At 42.1% G+C, this 19,611-nt stretch overlaps 1 protein-coding gene across 8 annotated transcripts in view; it reads right to left on the bottom strand.

Moving 5' to 3' along the window:
* Positions 1–19,611, bottom strand: part of LOC122789190 (coiled-coil domain-containing protein 50-like) — a 1,862,880-nt gene that overhangs the window by 275,462 nt on the left and 1,567,807 nt on the right. The window lies entirely within an intron of this gene.

Raw genomic sequence — 19,611 nt, 5'->3', positions numbered from 1 at the left:
TGTTTAAATGATACATAGTGCAACCTAAACAAACATAAGAATACAGCAAGAACATTTTGGAATATTGGAATTTGCACTTAGGAAACAAGAAACACTTATTGTCTGCAGTGTCTGCTGTCAAGACCCTGTCTGTAGTACTGTTTACTTATGGTGGCTTCGTTGTCATACAAAAACAGAGTGAATAGAGCAAATTAAACAAAGACCTGCCACAGTGGTACAGCGGTTGCGTTGTTGTTTCACAGCAAGAGGTTCTCCCATTTGATTCTCAGCTAGTGTGCGGGGACTGCCTTCTGTGTGAAGTCTGCATGTCCTCCCCGCGTTCAAGTGGCCTCCGAAAGGCATGCGTGAATAGGCGTGCCTTCACTGAAGGTTGGGTGTTGGGCTGGCAACTCGGCACCACAAAAATCTACTGCCAATCATTAGCGGACTGGAGTTCCGCTGTGGCGACCCCTTACCGGGAAAAGCCGAAAAGACAAACAACATTGAAAGCCCAGCAATCATAACTGTAATAATCAGAACAGCAAGAATTTAAATGGCAATAGGAGATGATACACTAATTCCAAAACTGTAATATCTCAGATTATCCTTGTTACTTTGAAGTACAGTAATCACAGAATTCAAGTAAGGTACACGAGAGATATGATAAAAGCTCAGCAATCTACTTCTGTCTCTCTTCCCTCCAAACTGCGGAGGCTGGTGGTTGTTCATAGGTTCACCACAGAAGTCCGCTACAATTTATAAGCATTAATGAAGGAGGAATTTTGGGAGTACAGGGTTTGAAAATAAAATATATAAAAGTTTAACAGTAAGGTTTGGAATTCACCTCTTTAGGATGCCAGTTGTACTTCTGACTGGGTGAAAGGTTAAGGAAGGATAACTAACAAAAGTGTTGTCGTCTGCACTAGAAGCTGTGCAAGACGATACTACAACCACAGTCAAAGAAGCCAGACGTGGAAACAGACATTTCAAAGGTATCACAGTTAACACATCTTTACACTGTTGGCATCTCAGTGAGTCCTGATAGGCCAGCGAATCTAATGCCAACGCACACCAAGCAGTCCTGTTCTATAAAAATGATGGGAAGAGAGTCTCTAAAATGATCAGTAATAATAAGAAACAGGAATCCCATCTGAAAATGCAATTAATAAATGTAAGGCGACCCTTGTATGGGATCAGATAAAAGGTTTGCAGCCTATATAAAAAGTACACAAGTCAGGCACTCCTAATCAATAAGGGTTCCTCCTCAGCATCTAAGAATCAGTTGTACAACCTTTACTACTGACATCTAAACTTACAGAAATAACTATATGTGTGCTGAATATGTATGCTGCCACATAGAAAGATGACTAAACAAATTAATTGACAAAGGTTTTGTTGATACATAACGAAATTTGTTAGCAAACATTTTCCTTTGCTGGGTGCGATAGCTAGTACATTGATTTTGTCAAGCATGGAAAATATAAGTAGACAAAATATTAACTTCTAAATCTCATTATACATGCTTGAAACCAAAAGAGGAAACTATAAAGCCCACATTCAACTTCGCCCACAATTAAATGCATGAAATGGATTTCCTTCTACCTATTGCACTGCAGTCTGCAAGCCACAAAAGTCAGTTACGTATACAGTACAGTACAGCTTGGTATTTCACTGTTCTGAGTAATGCAAAGCTTTACAGCAACCATTAGTAAGGTGAAATCAAACATGAAAGATGAAATACTTAAAAGCAGTGCACCGATCTACATAAATGTTTTATCTACAATGGATGAGGGAAAAACGGTACATACTGCTACCTGGACCTGGCTGAGGCATTTGATACAATATCTCACTCGGGTACAGTTGACAAATGCACTGAACTAGGCATAATCCCCTACATAACTCGCTGGATTGTCAGATGGCTCAAAGACAGGACTCAGAAAATCAGAATTGATGAGGCCACCTCCACTAAGAGACCATTCAGTGGGGAACCTCGGGTGCTCTATCTACTTCTCAGAGGTAAAGGGTAATGTCAAGAGCCTTTGACTGACCAAGTTCACAGGTGACTGTAAATTGGGAGCTATCATAGACTAACCCCATAACATCCTACAAGAGGATCTAACCCAGACAGACAAATGACTGTTGCCAAAATCACAGATTAAAACTCAATGCCAAGAAATGCATTACTATTCCTTTTGAGAAAACTGCCACTCAGGCTAATTATTACATTGATAACACATCCTTAAGAGTTGACTCAATAGTCAGAGATCTGGGAACATATGTAGACAGTAATCTGGCATTTGACCAACATGTGGCAAAGGTAGTAAGCAAATCATTCTATGTCACCCATCTTATAAGTAAGGGCATGGCATACAGGTCAAAGAATGTCATAGTTCCACATTATTCTGCCCTTATCAGACCCATCATTAAGCATAACGCCCCCTTCAGCATGTGCCTGACCAGACATATGCAGCAGTTGGAATGCCACAAAGGTTCCTTACCAGGAGAATCCAGGGTATGAACCAGGGTTGCCAGACGTCCCTATTTGGGCGGGACTGTCCCGAGATCAGCAGCATGATCCTGAGTCCCTCTCTGCCAGTTTAAATCCCGGCCAGCCTCCGCTTTGTTTTTTGTTTTGTTTTTTTGATTGTCCCATATACCTGGCATACGGGCCAATCAAAAATTGCTAAACATGGAGCTTCTTGTGTTCCGCATTAAACACGAGAAGCTCCGTGTTTAGCGATTTTTGATTGGCCCATATGCCGGTATATGGGCCAATCAAAAATCGCTAAACATGGAGCTACTTGTGTTGAATGCGGAACTGCAATGCATTAAACACGAGAAGCTCCGTGTTTAGTGCAGAGCTACTGAGTGAGCTCAGTTCTTTAATGTGGAACTCTGTTCCGCATTCCTTTTTTTTTTTTTTTTTTGTCCCTGGAATGGAAATCTGGCAACCCTGGTATGAACACATTATCCTGTACAGATTGCCTTAAAGCACCATCTTTATATTCTGTTTCCTACAGAAATGGATGGGAAAACGAAAAATCATCCCAGGTTTGGCCCCCATGTCTCTGATAGAGGTAGATAGTAATGCCCAAACTAACATGCCCCCCCCCAAATAAACTCTATAAACTTCCTAACATACCCCTCCTAATAAACACCCATGATACATAGGGATACAACTGGTTTGGGTTGAATGGCTAGGCTTATAAAGGTCTGGGTGGTCATTAGCCTAGAATATACCTATGAACATATGAACTATAGCGGTCATCTTATAAAATGTAAAGACAGTCTTCAGCACACTAATCATCTGGAAATGAAAAAAAAAAAAACAATGTTGTAAAAACAGGAACAGGTAATAGAAGCTCAACACTAAAACCTTTAATTGAGCTGATCATTAGCAGTCAGACATGGAAAACATGTTATGAGTGCGGAGAAACAAAAAGCAGCAGGTGAAGGAAAAGTGGGAAGAAGAGTCGCACTATAAGTTTAGCAGACAACTGCTGCAATGTGGAATAATGGCAGGTGGAGGAAAACAGAAGTATAAACCCAAATGAGAAAAAACATTGTCTCGTGAGATTTCAGTCAAGACTTCGAGGCACTGTACTAAATGCACCGATAAAGTAAACTGAGCTCAGTATTCCAAAACATTCTAACTTTTTCAGAGTGCAACCACAGAGGAAAAAGTAATTAAAAATACAAGACTAGTGTGTAGTGGGCATGTTAAACCGCCTGTGTTTACATCCCAACACAAGCAAAAGGTGAAGTTCCTACTTTCAATCACAAAGACAAAATTGTGTCTTTACTACTAAACAGCTTATATTTGCAAGACAGCAATAATTTACAGATTTCTGAAGAAGAAAATAGAGAACAATGTGTCCTGCAGAGGTGAGAGAACAGAGTGAAGTATGCTCCCACCAGGATTTAACAACAGACACACTCATTATGCCATATTGAGTGGACTACATGGATATCTGAGAGTCCAGTGCCACATCCAAATAGGAAGTCCCAGTACTTTGATGATGACAGACACCTGAAGTATTTACTCAGGGCACTCCTCTTTTGCTTCCTCCACTCAGGAAATTGGCTTCTACACTATCGACAGGTATTATCTAAAAATTGTATATGGATATACATCTTTGACTTCCAAATCATTTGGTGTGTTTCTTTGCAGAACATGTCCAAGTAAAGACCTCATGGAATCTGGAAGTACCACCATAGTGACTATGTAGTTTAATGAAAATCCTGACAAACATTCAAATACCACATAATATTAAAAGTGAAGAAATGCATCTGTTTTTGAGATTTTGTACAGTCAGAAATACAGAACTACAAACTGCTATTAGGAATGATGTTTCAGCTGCAATTACCGAAAGATCATCACTGATGAGAAATTTAGGAGAAAACATGAAACTCTGGATCCAGAAATTTTATTCATTCCTCACTGCAACTGGATTCCCCAAGAAGCAGGGAAAAGGTGAAATACAGCATATTTTCCCATGTCTGGGGAAGAAGCCTTGAAGATATTAATACCTTTACTTTTCAAGGAGAGGAAAAGGACAAACCAGCATCAATTTGACAGAAGTTCAGGAAATACTGTAACCCAACAATGAACTTGGTGTTTACTAACCATTTGTTCCTCAAAAAAGCATAACATTTTTAAGAGACTATAGATACCCAAGTTACTAAGCTTATAACTGCAAACATGATAAAAATAATAGAAGCTGTGAATGAATCCATGGTGAGTAAACTTGCAAGGACAAAAAATAATTAACTGAAGAAATCTACATTAACTATGTAGACCCACTGGAGAGACAGTCCCTTCTCAGTGGAGATGTCTGGTTAAGTGACTTGCTTAAAGTCACACTGTAGGCAAATGAGGATTAGAAAATTCAGCACTGTACCACAGGAACAAAACCTCACAACCTTAACCACTCTGCCAATTGCCAAGACAATAAGATGCAAGTCAAATAAATGGATGAAAATGAGAAAATGTGAGAACACACTGCAGAATTCATAGTAATAGAAAACAGAAAAGTACAGTTGTGTAAAATCTTACCATAATAGTAGATGTCGTTCTCTTAACTGTTACAGTATTCAAAACATTAGAGATCTCCTGCCAAGGGCGGCCTGACGTTTGGCTACTATACCAAATATACCAAAGCCTTTAGGTTGCTTTAAGGTACTCCATATGTCACAAGTATTCTCCTTGTGTAGCATGGGACATATGACGTCTGGACACACAATCCTCAGAACTGAGAGCTCCAGCAGACCTCTCAACCTCTTAGTGCAAGAAATCTGGACAAAGCCTGACAAAATGGGGGACAAAGGCCCAAAAATAGGGACATATTTTAAATATTGCTCTTATGAACTTAGAAAGTTGCTAGAGCAACGGAGTTTGTGTTAACGTATCTTTTCTGAGGATTTGAAGTCTGAAACTCAAATGTATGTCATTATTTAGTGACTTCAGTCCTTAGATCATCCCAGTGATTTGCCAGAAAACCACAAATTTTATGAGGAATAGACCAAAAATATGAGGCGAAAATCTGGACAGTTGAGAGGTATGAGCTCCAGTAGGAATGCCATTCCAAGGAAAAGAAAAAGGTACCCAGTACATTCAAAAGAATAACGGCCCAGAGGAGGAGGAAGGGAGTGAATACTGCAACAGTGAAGAGGACATCTACAGTTATGGTAAGACTTTCCACAATAGTACAATGTCCTTCCATTTCACTGTTTAGTGCCAAAGGTCAGGAAGAAAGTTGGGAAGAGGAAGGACAAGCAGAGGTCTCTATGGAGCCTTGAAGGATGGACCTAGCAAAACCAGCTCTAGATCTGGAGAGTCCATCCTACTTGCAGTGCTTGGTAAATGTATGCACAGAAATCCAGGTAGCTGCTTCAAGAATAGAGTTAGTATCCAAACCTTTGAAAAAAGCAGAGGAAGCCACAGCCCTGGAGGAATGAGCCTTAACAGAATAAGGAAGGCTCTTACCATGAAAGGAATAACAAAATGAAATAGCTTTTGAGATCCAAGAAGAAACTGTCTTGGATACAGCTAATACTAAGGACCTAGGATGAAAAGAAACAAAGAGTTGATCTGATTTCCTAATAGTCTTAATTTTAGCCAAATAAAATCTGAGTTGTCTGTGCACATCCAATGTGTGTAGCGCCTTCTCACTGGCAGATTGCATTTGAAGGGAAAAAGTAGACAAATGAGTGGACTGATTAAGGTACAACTCATTCACCACCTTGGGAATAAAAGGATTAGTACGCAAGGACACCCTGTCCTTATGAAAGACCAAAAAAGGAGGACAAGCCATAAGGGCTTGAATCTCAGGCACCCATCTCGCAGAAGTAAGGGCTGACAAAAGTACAGTCTTCCAAGACCAATGCTGCAAGGAAGCTGGAACTGCAGGCTCAAAAGAAGCCTGATTCAATTTTTCCCAAACAAAATTAAGATCCCAGTGAGGAGGAACAGGTTTCCTGTGAGGCCTAATATGAAGGATGCTTTTTAGGAAATGTTTAGCCATAAATCTAGAAGCTAAAGGAAGACAAGCAGAGAGAGCTGATAAGTGGGCCTTAGGAGAATAAGCCAATCCAGCATTGAGCAATTCACACAGATAAGAGACAACCAAAGGAACAGCCACAGAAAGTGGACCCAGGTTAGAAGAAACACCAAACAGAAAACGTCTTCCATTTGGATAAGTAGGATTTCCTAGTATTGGGTTTCCTGGTCTCCTGCAGGACCCTAAGCATGGTTTTAGAAAAAAGGTGTCTATGTGGAAACAAAATCCTATCACCTACAGTGTCAGTTAAAGAGTGGACAGGTGGAGATGGATGACAGAGCTCTTGTCTTGTGCCAGTAGGTCCACACTATGAGGTAACTTGTTATGATTACCCTTGGCTAAATGCAGAACAGAGAACCAATGCTGTCTCGGCTAAAAGGGAGACACCAAAAGACTGTGGAAGCATACTGTTGAATTCTGAACAGGATTTTTGGAATGAGGGGAAGAAGAGGGAAAGCATAAAGAAACATCCCCTTCTCAGAAAAAAAGATAGGAAGTCCACCTTACAAACCAGAAGTCCTGTAACACTGGCACAAAATACAGGAAGTTGTCTGTTCAGAGGGCAGGCAAATAGATCTATTTGAGGAGTACACCACTGGTGGACAATGTCCAGAAACACATACCTGTGAAGCATCCATTCAGGGACTGAGTTAAGGACCTCCTCAGCATGTCTGCCACAATATTTTGACCTGAAGAGTCACTTGATACTGGACAGCAAGATCCAACATTAGGACTGCCAACTGGCAAAGAAGGTAAGATCTTGCCCCCCCCCCCCCTTGTTTTCTTACATACCACATCACTGTGGTATTGTCTGTAACTACCTTAAGAGTTCCTGGGGAGAAAAAGAGGATGAAATGCCTGAAGCAATAGCAGAACAGCTCTCATCTCTTTGACACTGATCTGCTCTTTCTGTTGAAGGGGCGACCACACCCCCTGCACTTTTAGACAGCCAGAAGCTGCTCTCCATTCCACATCTGAAGCATCTCTGAACAGCTCCTAAGAGGAAAGAGGGGATGAAAAGGGAGCCCTGGATTTAGAAACAACTCTGGATCCACCAGTGAAGTTCCTTCTTGGGACAAGTCAGAAGAGGAGCTACAAAGTCTTAGGGATGCACATGATGAAGCCAAACTGACTTCAGAAACCACTGAAACTGTCTCATGTAGTGTTTGGCCAGAAGGAGCATAGAGATGGTGGATGCCAGGAATCCCAGAGCTCTCAGAATCTCCCTGACTGCAATAGAGGCCACAGGAAGAAGAATTTGAAAGAAAGAAATGAGTGTCAATGCCTTGGAAGGAGACAGGGATACTAGCATAGACACCGTCTGGATTCTGCATGCCAGAAAAAACATGGTCTTGAGAAGGAGTCAGAAAAGACTTTTTGAAGTTTATTGTGAACCCCTTTGTGGAAGGGAAATGGCAAAAATGAGGATTTTGTAATAGGATCTCTGGAGAGGATGCTTGAAATAGGAGGTCATCTAAGTAAGATAATACTTGGATCCCCTGAAACCTGGAAAAAGCAATCACAGAAGTGAGGCATTTGGTGAATACCCTATGGCCAGTAGGAAAGGCCAAAGGGCAAAGCAGAGACCTGAAAATGTCAGGAAGCCTCAGAGAAATGTAAAACACTTCCTGAAAAGGGGATGGATTGGGATATGTAGATAAACATCCTTGAGAGTCAGAGACACCATATAAGCCTGAGGAAGAAAGAGAGGGAACAAAGTCTGAAGGGACAATATTCATAAGGAAGGCACCTTCAGAAAAGTGTTTAGATGACATAGATCTAGAGTTGGTCTCCACATAGCCTCTTTTTCTGGCTACTAGCAGCATCCTGGAGTAAAACCCTCCCCCTTAGGGATACAGGCACCTCATGAATAGCACCCAGAGTCAAAAGGTCCCAAAAACACCTCTGGAAAGAAAGAGTTGTTCCCGAGGGGGTTGAAGAACACCCATAAAAGGGGGAAGGGATTAAAAAACAATAAAATACCCTTGGCAAGTAAAGGACAGAACCCAGGAATCCTGAGTAATCTGTAGCCAAACAGAAAGAGAGAGAGAGAGAGGCTGGAAGAATAAAATAGCCAGACAGCACCTGGTTTATCTGGAAAAGAAGACTTCTGAGGCACTGAAGTCTGAGTAGCCTTAGCAGGAGGAGCTCACTTGCCAACATTTTTACCCTTAGGAGGAGGGTGTTATTACCTGCGAACAAAGGCAGGCATATTGGGGGTAGTTTCTCTGAAATTTAGGCACAGGAGAGGCAAACACATGTTTAAGTTCCTGTAAAGCCTTGCCCTTATCTTGAAGGGACTTAAACATAGCAGCAGCAGCTTCACCAAACAAGTGTTTGTCATCAAGAGGGGCATCCATCAACTCAGCCTTAATATCATCAGGCAAAGAAGCCAAGAATACCTCATCACTAATCTAAAAGCATCAGCCCTAGAGGAAGCATCTGCTGCATCATAACTACACTTGGGAGGAAGTCCTTAACAGGGAAAGAACAGAAGTTTTAACCTCAGACTCTGGAAGATCAGAAATCACCTGACAAGCCTGGGATAGGAGAGCCAACAAAGACCTGGACATATGGGTCTGATAATTAACAGCCCTAAAAGCCAAAGTAGCAGAGGTGTAAACCTTCTTGCCTAGCCTTTCCATGGTCCTGCTATCTTTATCAGAGGGCAGTAAGTTGGGAGAAGGTAGAAATTGAGAGGGCTTGTCAGAAGCTACAGACACCACTGAGGGGTCAGCAGAAGGACACTTGCACAAAAATTTACAGTCCTCAGGCACCCTATAGAATCTATCAGGTTTCTTGAGAACAGGGGGCTGAGAGTCTGGAACCTTAGAAGCACTGGAAAATGCATCCAACAAGGCAGCCAAAACAGGAGAAACAGCAGAAGATTTAGGAGATTCCATCTGCAGCAACTCATAGCATCTTTTATGAACCTCAGAAATCTGACCACAATCCCATTGAAAGAATTTCATCATCCTGGAGATCTTCAAAGAGAGTATTAGGACTGTTACATTCTTGTTATTCTGATCCACAGTCCAACGGAGAGAGGGAATCTGAGAAGAGTAAGCAAGGGATCCCACATCTGAATCGAGCTCCTCCTCAGGGAAATCCTGTTTCCTGTTTTTTTTTAGAGGAGTAAAGGACCGGGGGGGGGGGGGGGGGGGGCTGGAACAGAAACTCCCTGATGAAGTTTCAGTGCCATTAAAGCACTAAATTAACCCTGAGTGAAGGACTGCCATTCATCGTGCGGATTCTTAGGTGCAGGAGTGATATGTTTAGTCATTTGCTTTTTCTTCAATGGGACATCATCTTATAAATTTTGGAAGGCTCTGACACAGGATGGCATTCAATGATAGTAGTAGGGACTTCTTTGATCAACATTTAAGGAACAGCCCTAAACCCCTCAGAGATCATCAGCAGTGGTTCCCTCTGAACGTCTGAAATGGACATCTGCAATGCCTCCTCAGATGTTCTTAAAGTCAGATTCCCACCAGCATCCAACCTGGTCGCAGCACATGAAGTTCTGAGGATGGCACATCCGGACTTCACCTTTATACCAAAAACTATGCAAGGAGTACACATGTTTTGTATGGCATACTGTAAAGCAACCTAAGGCTTTGGTATACTGGCTGGATGTCAGGCCACCCTAGGCAGGGATCCCTAATGTTATGAATACTGTAACAGTGAAATGGAAGGACATTGTTATGTACACAAGGATGGTTCAGATGAAATTTATGATTTGTCTATTGAATGGGGTGATAAGCCAGCTTATGTTTAATCAGTTATTGTAGAATCTGTATTCATTTTGAAAAGAACATAATGACATAAAATAATGTTCAAACTTGTATATTCTTGCACAGAAAATGGATATTATTTTTACAGCATTTTTTTTTGAAAACAGGATAATATTTTACAAACTTAAAATCAACTGCAACTGACACAGCATTACATTAAAATAAAGGAACATATCTCTCTAATGGTTGTCAACAATACATTACAATAACTTACTGTGGTTTGCTCATATTCTAACCTATTACTGGCCTGAGCTGAGTTCCAAACCTTGGCCTAAAGTAGTTTGTGAATTCACTCCACATTCTACCCAGGTATGATGACTCAGTACCAGGGCTTCTATCCCTACCCTGGATCACCACACCTCTTGGAGCAATATGACTGCTGCCTTTTCTTAAAAGCCATTTTCCTAACTCTTCCATTCCGTAGATATGTAGGCCCTGACAAGTGTAGCCAGTTGCAGGACCAAGACTTGGAGCAGGCTGTTGTGACCCAGTTAAATGGGTCAGGCCTTCTATCCAGAACTTTGGGTGGAAATTGTCCATGATTTAAAATGATAATCTGTTACTTTGTGCCATAGGTGCTGAACCTGCTTGTAATATCAAAGCATATGGAGTGCAGTGGGCACATCATGTCCACAAGCAAAGCATAATGCCCCAATTAAGAAATACCCTTAGCTGATACTATTCTTGCTGGGACAGGTCTACATTATGTGATCATTCATGTGGCCATAAAATAAAAAAACAAACTTTAAAACACTAATTAAGTGGGGGCTTTGCCCCAAACAGCCCCTGTTATGGGGGCTATGCCTCCCACCCCCTAACTACATATATCAACTCCGAGATCCCTCTACATTGAAGAAAAGGGCAATTCCCGATATCAGCCAATTTAATTTTTTCCCCAAGGATAACATTTGAGGACGTGGCCGTTTGCTGTATATGTGTCGATTATTATGTGTTCGAAGAAGAAATATACCGGCTGGGACCAATATCCACTTTGGACAAATTATGAGGTCTTGTAGTAGTATGAAGCTTAACTTGGCTCATAAAGTCTTGTACCTGTTAGGTTTCAACTTCTTCTAATTTTTGGTTTAGCCACCTCTGGAACCCTTCCCCTCACAAATGAATGGCATTCCTTATGACTGCTTGATATACATTATCTGCTTGATCTGTGCTTTCTGTCATAGATCTCACATTGATTGCTAAGTGGAAGTGAGTCTCTGAGATCTAATTTGTGAAACGGGATCTACTCAGCATGTACCTAACTTTTAGTGATCTCAAAGTCAGTGGCAGTCAGCCTCCACTTGTCTCAGAGTCTACCACAGATCTACCCCCTGCAGTTCTATTATTATCAAGTTTGAGAGTCATTTTGTTACTTGATCCTTCCATTTATAGGTTCTGAGAGGGAGCCTATTCATTCTGAGATGTGGGTTACCCACAGTGGGATAGATTCACCCCAAATCTTACTGGGTTTTGTCACCTTGAACAGCCTTTTGAGAGTAGCATGTATCTGCTATATGGCAAGCCATCCTTTGAGATGTTTATGTAGTAACCTAACATATGATCTCCTGTGATCACACTGTCTGCAAATTCATAATCTGTCCCTCTAGTTACAATTGGGAGAATGCAAATGCCTGAGCATACCTGCCCAAATGAACCACCTGAAGACCAAGTGATGCTTTAGGTGCCACTGTCACTGACCTTGAAACGCTGCATTGTTAGCTAGCCAATATAACCTGACAAATTAAGACAAAAACTTTCCATAAATATGGGGTGGACAACAGGAACAGATACATGACAAACCATGTAAAACAACAAAGGGACCACAAATGTTGTCATAACCATAATCCTGCCCACTAGATGTGTAATTTGTTTCAGATTGGATTAAGGTTTATATCTACCACAGTGTGGAAGACTGGGTAAAGGCAAATGCCTAGGTACTCGGGTTGGACTGGGGCCACACAAATGGATTATGGAAATTCCAAGCCTTCAGTTACATCTGAAGGACTGATGGGGCATAGTTCCATTTTTTACTTATTTACCTTCAGCCCCGACACTAAAACACACTCATCCAGGAGCTTCTTCACCATTTAGATATCTTGTTTCAGGTCTTGCATCAGAATAAAGCAATCATCAGCAAAACAGGAGTGAACATACAACCTTATCATGCAATTCCCAACCTAAGAAGACCAGTAGAGAATACAGATGTCAGTGGTGGAAGGAAAGCAGATGAGATTCTGAATGGGGAAGGCATGTCTACGTAGGACAATGCTCCCAAAAACAAGGCTATAGTAAGTGAGCACATCTGTGTGGTGCCTTTTTGCAGCTGAAACGGGGGGGGGTGATAGTCTACCATTGGTGAGGAAGATCACCTAGGGTCTTTATACAGAGCCTGTCCTGACCTAATAAATGCTCCTGGAAATCCCATGGTTTCCAGTACTTTTCAGGTATAACTCCTATTTCATCAAATTGAAGGCTTTTTCAAGGTCAGCTTGAAGTATACCCACTGGTGCAGGCACCCTCTGTTGCCACTGAGTCATCAGTACATCATCAGTTGTATAGTTGTTAAGTGACTGGCACTGCGATCCCTGGTATGAACCCCAATTGATTTGGCAATATCAACCCAGGCAGCAGTCTCTTTAACCTATCAGCCAAAACCTTTGCATAGAGCTTAAGGTCAACATTAAATAATGATATTGCTCTGTAGTTGGTCACTAATGATGCTTCCTTCCCTGGCTTGGGAAGAATTGCAATCACCATGGTGGGGGAGGTGGAGATTACCATACTGATTTCTTCAAAATGCCAGACACTGTCATCATTTTCACGGAAATTTTCTTCAAATAAGCACAAACAAACATATATTTCCTACACTGAGACCATCTGGTCTTAGTTCTTTGCTTTTGGGGGAGTGTCTGACTGCCTTGCATTCTTCCACTGCTATCAACTTGGCCAATCTACTAATTTGCGAAGCTTAGCCTTCTCTAAGACAGTGAATACTGCTGTAATGGTACTCTCCTGATCTAATGGCTCTGAGTAGAGAGAGATTCATAAGCCCCCCCCCCTTTGAAGGTGGCTTTAATATCGGGCATAATCACTGCCACACATTGATGGGTACCCTCTCTGACTCTTGTGATGACCTCCTAACTCCTCCTTAACTTTATAAACCAGGAGCTTAATAGGATTTTTTCTTGGTCCAAGATCTTAGGTTCACCCTCTCTATATACTACTAGACTCTATTCCTTCTATGTTTAGTGCTCTTTTAACTTTCTTATAGGCTTTTATCACATACATACTTTTAAATCAGTTCTTAAATTACAGCATGCCGCTTCACCTTGTCTGCCTAGGCTATTGATATACCTATCCCATTCTTCTGTTCTGAATCCTCCTAACTATTGATATGTCCATTAAAGTTAAAGTATCCATCCTCTCCCACCTCCTGACCACACCATCTGAGGCTCATTAGGGCCTCCATGTACTTTACCATAATATAAATGCCTCATGATCAATGAAAGGGACCCAAAAATGGTGAGTTCCTTTGTCTTCCAAATTAAGAGTGCAGGATATCAAAAAAATAATCCAGCATACTGTCTGAATACCCAATTGAGGAGACAAAAGTATATTCTTTTGCATCCTGTCCACTACCACTCTTTATTCTCAGCTCTCATGATTACTTTTTGCACCCTCACATGCCACTCTGAATAAAGCTGTGATCTACCTCACACCAAATCTACGATGGAATTAGAATTCCTCCTACATTAATGCTGCTATTTGACCCTCATACATCTGATACAGTTCTGAACAGCTCAGCAAAAAGTTCTTGTCTGTGTTCATTAGGCCCATATACAAAGCTAATAGTGATTTTTCCCTTGGCTATCTTCAATACCCTTCTGACCCATATGCCCCTTCTGTCTGTCATCATTTTAACAAAGGACAAATCCAATGATGTCCTAACCCCAATCAGCACTCCACCTTTTGGACATTCATTAAGACTGAGCAGAAGATGCCTATCCCATATTTAAGTACCTGGATATGCTGCATCACTGCTTTACATTCTCGACAGCAAATAACACCTATTTTATTAGGCCTAAGCTGTTCTTTCAGAATCCTTCTTTAGGTGGGGTATCTAAGCCCTAGACACTAACAGTACAAAATTTCCCCATAATCTTAACATCAAAAAAGTCTGACAATGACAATAATTAAGTAGTTTATAACAGCTGTAGCATCTGACAATGACAATAAAGTAGTTTATAACAATTGTAGCATCCTGCTAACACGCACATGTTACTAATACATATGTACTATCGAGAGGTCCAAACAAAATAGGTAAGAGTTTGTGTGGTACAAGAAAAACACAAACTACATGCCTTAGCATAATCTAAACCTCTGGCAAACACAGAAATTCAACATGTGTATGGTACGCAAACATCATTTCAGTGCACAGTTATCTGATTATGCCTTTAGGTTCCCCCTGCACAATACCACTGACAGTTTTTTTTAATTAACTTCTCAATCCATTTTGTGTAAGCAAAGGCTGGGGAACATTACTTTGGGCAGATTCACCTAACCTATCAGACTCCACCTGTGCTCCATCCTCTACCAACACCTATACTGATCTAAGTGGTGCCTAACCCATCAGACTCCACCTGTGCTCCATCCTCTACCAAAACCTATACTGATCTAAGTGGTGCCTAACCCATCAGACTCCACCTGTGCTGCATCCTCTACCAACACCTATACTGATCGAAGTGGTACCTAACCCATCAGACTCCACCTGTGCTCCATCCTCTACCAACACCTATACTAATCTAAGTGGTGGCTAACCCATCAGACTCCACCTGTGCTCCATCCTCTATCAACACCTATACTGATCTAAGTGGTACCTAACCCATCAGACTCCACCTGTGCTCCATCCTCTACCAACACCTATACTGATCTAAGTGGTACCTAACCCATCAGACTCCACCTGCGCTCCATCCTCTACCAACACCTATGCTGATCTAAGTGGTGCCTAACCCATCAGACTCCACCTGTGCTCCATCCTCTACCAACACCTATACTGATCTAAGTGGTGCCTAACCCATCAGACTCCACCTGTGCTCCATCCTCTACCAACACCTATACTGATCTAAGTGGTACCTAACCCATCAGACTCCACCTGTGCTCCATCCTCTACCAACACCTATACTGATCTAAGTGGTGCCTAACCCATCAGACTCCACCTGTGCTCCATCCTCTACCAACACCTATACTGATCTAAGTGGTGCCTAACCCATCAGACTCCACCTGTGCTCCATCCTCTACCAACACCTATACTGATCTAAGTGGTACCTAACCCATCAGACTCCACCTGTGCTCCATCCTCTACCAACACCTATACTGATCTAAGTGGTGCCTAACCCATCAGACTCCACCTGTGCTCCATCCTCTACCAACACCTATACTGATCTAAGTGGTGCCTAACCCATCAGACTCCACCTGTGCTCCATCCTCTACCAACACCTATACTGATCTAAGTGGTACCTAACCCATCAGACTCCACCTGTGCTCCATCCTCTACCAACACCTATACTGATCTAAGTGGTACCTAACCCATCAGACTCCACCTGTGCTCCATCCTCTACCAACACCTATACTGATCTAAGTGGTGCCTAACCCATCAGACTCCACCTGTGCTCCATCCTCTACCAACACCTATACTGATCTAAGTGGTACCTAACCCATCAGACTCCACCTGTGCTCCATCCTCTACCAACACCTATACTGATCTAAGTGGTACCTAACCCATCAGACTCCACCTGTGCTCCATCCTCTACCAACACCTATACTGATCTAAGTGGTGCCTAACCCATCAGACTCCACCTGTGCTCCATCCTCTACCAACACCTATACTGATCTAAGTGGTGCCTAACCCATCAGACTCCACCTGTGCTCCATCCTCTACCAACACCTATACTGATCTAAGTGGTACCTAACCCATCAGGCTCCACCTGTGCTCCATCCTCTACCAACACCTATACTGATCTAAGTGGTGCCTAACCCATCAGACTCCACCTGTGCTCCATCCTCTACCAACACCTATACTGATCTAAGTGGTACCTAACCCATCAGACTCCACCTGTGCTCCATCCTCTACCAACACCTATACTGATCTAAGTGGTACCTAACCCATCAGACTCCACCTGTGCTCCATCCTCTACCAACACCTATACTGATCTAAGTGGTACCTAACCCATCAGACTCCACCTGTGCTCCATCCTCTACCAACACCTATACTGATCTAAGTGGTGCCTAACCCATCAGACTCCACCTGTGCTCCATCCTCTACCAACACCTATACTGATCTAAGTGGTGCCTAACCCATCAGACTCCACCTGTGCTCCATCCTCTACCAACACCTATACTGATCTAAGTGGTGCCTAACCCATCAGACTCCACCTGTGCTCCATCCTCTACCAACACCTATACTGATCTAAGTGGTGCCTAACCCATCAGTCTCCACCTGTGCTCCATCCTCTACCAACACCTATACTGATCTAAGTGGTACCTAACTCATCAGATTCCACCTGTGCTCCATCCTCTACCAACACCTATACTGATCTAAGTGGTACGTAACCCATCAGGCTCCACCTGTGCTCCATCCTCTACCAACACCTATACTGATCTAAGTGGTGCCTAACCCATCAGACTCCACCTGTGCTCCATCCTCTACCAACACCTATACTGATCTAAGTGGTACGTAACCCATCAGACTCCACCTGTGCTCCATCCTCTACCAACACCTATACTGATCTAAGTGGTGCCTAACCCATCAGACTCCACCTGTGCTCCATCCTCTACCAACACCTATACTGATCTAAGTGGTGCCTAACCCATCAGACTCCACCTGTGCTCCATCCTCTACCAACACCTATACTGATCTAAGTGGTACGTAACCCATCAGACTCAACCTGTGCTCCATCCTCTACCAACACCTATACTGATCTATGTGGTACCTAACCCATCATGCTCCACCTGTGCTCCATCCTCTACCATCACCTATACTGATCTAAGTGGTACGTAACCCATCAGACTCAACCTGTGCTCCATCCTCTACCAACACCTATACTGATCTAAATGGTGCCTAATCCATCAGACTCCACCTGTGCTCCATCCTCTACCAACACCTATACTGATCTAAGTGGTACGTAACCCATCAGACTCAACCTGTGCTCCATCCTCTACCAACACCTATACTGATCTATGTGGTACCTAACCCATCAGGCTCCACCTGTGTTCCATCCTCTACCAACACCTATACTGATCTATGTGGTACACGGCTATTCTCCTTTAAAACTTCAAGTGGCAAAAGCTGTTTGGCGGAAGACTTCCTAAACCTCGGTGATATTTTACTTTCTCCTTGCTCCAGGTATTAGCTGCTTGCTGGGATTGCCACAAACCTCCCAGGCCCCATTATTGTTTTTGACCTGTCTGCCCTCTTCTCTGGTATCCTGCTGTTATCTGCATTTTTTTCACACTCTCCTTTTATGAGGATTCATGAATCACCTTAGCGTTCTGCAATTACCCCAAGGAACTGCACTGCTTTCTTGGGGAAAATGAGGGGGCATTCTCTTCCTCCCCAGCATGTGTACAACATAGCTAGGTTGTGCAAACTTGTGGCAATATTACTCCAAAAACTCGCTGTAGCAAAGGCCCACCTAGCCTTCCCTTTTTATGGGGAGCAAAGTCCTATAAAAACTTTTCCATTTCTTTCATTTGCTTGTCTGAGAAACATTAAGTTGCTTGATTCATTGAGAAGGCAAAACATGTTCTGCTTTGGTGGTTTTTCATCGCCCTCTGAGTAGACACAGGACCCAATGAGTCTGTTCTGTGACAACAGGATGCGCTAAATTCAGATTAAGACAATCCATTATAGCCTGTTTGAGAAAAACATGCATCTCTCATTGCTTTTTACTTTCCTTCAGTCTCATCAAATGCAAATTACTGCAGCAGTTCCTGTCCTTGACATCCTCATTTCTCTCCGTAAGTTTCTAAAGCTGATGGGCCCGCTTACCAACTGCAGTTGAACATTCTTGGATCCTCACTGCCTGCACATTTATAACTGACTCTAGGAAGGTTGTTTTGGATGGCAGGCTACCAGCACTGTTTTTAAAATAAAATATAATGCCTCTTTTGCATGTGCCAATCAAAACATACTGCTCAACATTTCAGAACTCAGAGATTCCTTCTAAAAAGGAAAAAAAAAAGCATATGCCTCACAACCCTTACTTACTATAACCAGAAGACAGCCCTCTCCCTGTGGTGATCTGTATTTAGCTTTTTGTACTGTAAAAGACCATACATATTTTGCCTTCACAGAGCTAATGGTTCCACTAGCAACTGTACAAAGGACCTAACCCTCAGCCACAAATTAATAAGTCACACTGGACATGGTGGTGTGGCAAATTACATACCAATGTCTGAAACAACCAATATTGCACTTCAAACAAACTAGTGTCATAACCGTATTCAAGATCAATCTCAACAGCTGGGCATTCAGAAATTCTTCTTGGGCCTATTGTTTATGCCTAGCATCGAAGCTAGAAGAAATTCATGATAATGGGTCTTTTTGCGCTAGGCTTATAATGGAATAATGACTGACTGCTTGGTATTTACATACGGACATATTAAGAGATATTGGAATGGAAGTCCTATGAAATTTATGAAATGGACGAAGGCCAAACTAGCAATGCCCAAATGGAGCAATCTGCAGAGGAGGTAAAAGTCAAAGTTCCATAGACACACTGACCACATGCACAATGTAATAGGCAATACAGACTGTGGAGCATGAAATATGTCCAAGATGTGGCGGAAGACAATCTAACCAGAGGGGAAGAGAAAAAAATGAAATTAGAAAAATAGATAAAACTAATTTTTACCTCTGGACATCAACTTGAAAAAAGAATGAATTCCATACTTGTAGTACTACATAAAACGTGGCTACTACTCTCTAAGAAAAAACTATTTCTAAAATACGACCAGTATTGTCAGATATACAAGGAAAAAAACATGCAAGCCCTATGAGACATCATGTGTGTTTGCAAAAGAAGCATTACCAGAGTAATGCAGGCTGACAAAGCCCAGGTAGATGGAATCAGAAAGGGAGAATGTGGAAAATTGCTCCATGCATAACTTATATTATCAAAGGAAATTAATTAAAGACTGCAGATGAAGCAGACACTTTTGTGGAACATGTTATGCAAGCAAAAATATAAAAGTGATCATGACAAAGTGAAGATTTTCCAACT

Source organism: Protopterus annectens, chromosome 14.part0 (assembly GCF_019279795.1).
Source record: "Protopterus annectens isolate FY-2018-M chromosome 14.part0, PAN1.0, whole genome shotgun sequence".
In the NCBI taxonomy this organism is placed as follows: domain Eukaryota; kingdom Metazoa; phylum Chordata; order Ceratodontiformes; family Protopteridae; genus Protopterus; species Protopterus annectens.
Note: the sequence above shows the minus strand (reverse complement) of the source record. Positions and strands in the feature narration are given on the sequence as shown.